Here is a 3,893-nt window from a genome sequence, read left to right as displayed (position 1 = left end):
CTACTGTCCAAGGTGGTTCCAAAATCTACTATCAGTTGTACTGCTTTCTGCCACAGGTTGGTAATGGGTTATATCTCATGAAATTAACCAGAAAAAAAAAAGAGTAAGATCTTTTAAAAATCAATGGAAGATATTTAACCTAAAAGGGCCAAAGAATGAACTATGACTCCAAGAAAAGTGTATATGTAAATGTATGAAATTGATGACACAACATTAAAAATCCAATGGAGAGCCTCAACTGCCAGACTAGCACCATGAACAGATTAATACAATTCAGTGGAAATTGTTCCACTGGAGTTATGCAAAAGAAAAGGAAAAAAAGAGATTTTGTGGAGAGATGGAAGATTGGGAGAGGTAGGCCAGCATGATGGGGAGCTTTGTTTGGTATGAGCACTTCGGCTGGCTCTCTCCTTTCCAGAACCTAAAAGATTTCATACCAGCAGGAATCTTAGAGGCAAACATTGCTGCTGACTGCCTGGGCAATTGCAGACATTTACAGTACAGTGGCAAGCTAGTGGATAAAATCTAAGTCTAAAATGTAGTCAGTCAGGGAGTGCCCCAGGGAGTGGGCAGCTAGGCATGTAGAGAGATAGCCCACAGTGGGCAAGAACAGATTTGGGGGTGCTTCTCTCTCCTCTGTGTAGTTGATAGTCTGGGTGTTGGAGAGATGGCTGACAGTGTCAAAACCTTTCTCCAGGACCTTAGCAGGGAAATCAAAGACTCCACTGGGAACATTTGTACCATCTCAAAGCTAGACACTCAAGTCCAGATAAAGAGAGAGGAGCAACCTGGAAGAAGGGCAAGTAGTGTCCTGGTGCAGAGGAGAGACCAAAGTGTAAAGCGGAAGCAAGACCGTGAGTGAGTCATGTATTGTTAGTCAAATTTTCCATTGCTGTGCTTGGAATGATGGAGGATTCCGGTTCAGTCTCCTCTTGTTTTATCATGTGTTTATTCCTGTGCTTCAGTCAGTAACAGCCTGAATTACTGGTGATCATCACTACGTGGAGATGTTTGGCTGTGGCTGGAATTCTTCCTCAAATCAATTGTCAGCGCTCTAGGCGTGCTCCACCGGTTTGTGCTTAGCAAAGTTGTGAATGTCATTTGGTTTCAATATATTGCTGACCTAGCTTTTGAGGTACCAAGGAGGAAGCCTCATCCATTCCCACATGTCAGTAAGATAATTGCTGACATGCTCTTCAACCTTTTGCTGCAGGCTCTTTTCCTCTCCAGGGGGTGTTTGTGAGTTTCTTTCCCATCCATCTTGTTGGTCAGCTGGTTACTTTGCAGCTTATGTTCCTTTTCTACTCTCTGTACTGTTTGAATGTCATTGGCTCAATAATGGAATTGAAAGACACCACTGATTGTCAAACCTAGAAAGGAACTGACCTTACTACTTTGGGTTTGGTTCGCCCTTAGCTTTCCTCACAGCAATGCAGTACTCATACAATGTCAGAGGAAGCCTCTCTGCTCTATCCTCTCTCCTTTACTCAGCATCAGCGCCAAAGAAGCCAAGTGTTTCTCACTGGTACATTTAAAGGCCTTCACCTTTGGGGAGGCACTAGATTTAGACAAGTGCCACTGTAATACAGAATGCTCAGAGAATGGCACTTTTCAACTCTGGTGGGTGGAAATTTACTGTTGGTTACTGCTGGGTCTGACTGGTATCTCCAAGGAATATTGGGTGCTGCAAACAGGAATTAAAGGTGTAAACTTATTAAACCTGTGATTGGTGATGTTTTCCTGTCATTTTAAGAGACTAAATATGGGCTGGGGAGGGGGGAAGACATCAAGATATTTGCATAATTTTAAAATGTCACAATTAAATGTGAGCTGGTTTTTCATGACAAAATAAAAATAAAATAATATACTCAATTGCATCATCTTTAGGTCTCCAAATGAATGTTTGCTCATCCACCATGTCTAAAACTGGATCCAAAAATACTTAAAGAAAAAATATTTAGAAAGGAGTTATAGTAGGCCCTTGAGTCTATAATCTTTATCATTAACTACACACACACACACACACACATACACACACACTCACACACACACACACCACCATTATACAATGATATAAGGAACTTTGTACAAAAATATAAAATTGAGTTATAAAAAACATAATAAAGAATAATAGTCATCATAATACACTTGATAATAATCATCATAACACACTTCAGCATTTTGGGTGTAGCACAGTGTTAGAAATTAGTCACTTCATACTTTTTATCTGATTAATCCATCACAAGTGCTAAATTATTCAGTTCGTCTGCTCTTGGCAGTATGTAATTGTCAACAATAGGGAAAGGTGTCTCCTCGATGCTCAGGTCTAAAATCATTGCAACAATAACTGCTTCTTTCTCATCAGTTCACCAGTCTCTATCCTTTCCTTCTAAGACTTGTGAGGACAAAATGCTTATATAACTATGTAAATGGATGCAAAGAATCAGCATCTCCTTTAAACACAGATGCTGCAGAATTAAGTGTACAGAGCTCTAGGGCTTGGGGGAAATTGTGGGGTACAGAAAAATAAAAAAGATAGAAGAAAAGGGGAAGGAAAAAAAGGGGAGAGGTGACAAGGGAAGAACAGAACATGGGCAAAGACAGGAAAGATACTCCTTATTTGTTTTGTGCCTGTTGGTTTACCTGCCTTACATCTTTATTATAACTCTGGGCATATTTTTTATTTGTTATTTTTAGTTATACATGACAGTAGAATGTATTTTGACATATCTTATATACATGGAGTATAACTTTCCATTTTTGTGATTGTACATGATGTGGTGTTACACAGGTCATGTAATCATATATGAACATAGGAAAGTTATATCCAATTCATTCTACTGTCTTTCCCATTCCCATCTCCCTTCTCCCATCACCCTCCTTCAATCTTGTGAACCTCCACTCCTCCCTATTACTACCACCACCACCACACCTCCTCATATTGTGAGTCAGCATACGCATATCAGAGAGAACATTAAGCCTTTGGTGTTTGGGGATTGGCTTATTTCACTTAGCATGATAGTCTTCAGTTACATCCATTTACCAGCAAATGCCATAATTTCATTCTTCTTTAAGGCTGAGTAATATCCCACTGTATGTATGTGCCACATTTTCTTTATCCATTTGTCTATTGAAGGGCACTTTTCAACTCTGCACCTAGGTTGGTTCCATAGCTTAGCTATTATGAATTGAGCTGCTATGAACATTGGTGTGGCTGTGTCAGTATATGCTTTTAAATCCTTTGGGTATATGCCAAGGAGTGGGATAACTGGGTCAGATGACGGTTCCATTCCAAGTTTTCTGAGGAATCTCCATACAGCTTTCCAGAGTAGTTGAACCAATTTGCAGTCCCACCAGCAATGTATGAGTGTACCTTTTTCCCCACATCCTCGCCAACATTTATCGTTACTTGTGTTCTTGACAATTGCCATTCTGACTGGAGTGAGATGAAATCTCAACATAATTTTAATTTGCACTTCTCTAATTGTAGTGATGTTGAACATTTTTTCATATATTTGTTGACCATTTGTACTTCTTGTTCTGTGAAGTATCTTTTCAGTTCCTTTGGTGGGCATACTTTATTTTTATTTATTTATTTACTTATTTATTTTTGTAGTTTTTGATGGACAGCATGCCTTTATTTTGTTTATTTTTATGTGATGCTGAGGATCAAACCCAGTGCCTCACACGTGCAAGGCAAGTGCTCTATTCCTGAGCTACAACCCCAGCCTGGTGGGCATACTTTTAATCACTCTCATTTTTCATAAAAATAAACAAGGGCTCAAAGAAGTAGACAATACTGTGTGTCAATCCCAGAGCTTAATCCTAAGTCTCTGTGATTTTGAACACCTCATTCTCTTTCATAGCATTGCATCACCTCTTTTTCCGAAGGA

At 39.4% G+C, this 3,893-nt stretch overlaps 1 pseudogene; it reads left to right on the top strand.

Annotated features, from left to right (window-relative positions):
* The first annotated feature begins 619 nt into the window (after positions 1-619).
* Positions 620-1,726, top strand: LOC124108815 (etoposide-induced protein 2.4 homolog; annotated as a pseudogene).
* Positions 1,727-3,893: the final 2,167 nt, after the last annotated feature.

The sequence above is a fragment of the Marmota monax genome, unplaced genomic scaffold (genome assembly GCF_021218885.2).
Source record: "Marmota monax isolate L192 unplaced genomic scaffold, Marmota_monax_Labrador192_F-V1.1 WCK01_AAM20220418_F8-fsc00033, whole genome shotgun sequence".
NCBI lineage: Eukaryota > Metazoa > Chordata > Mammalia > Rodentia > Sciuridae > Marmota > Marmota monax.
Note: the sequence above shows the minus strand (reverse complement) of the source record. Positions and strands in the feature narration are given on the sequence as shown.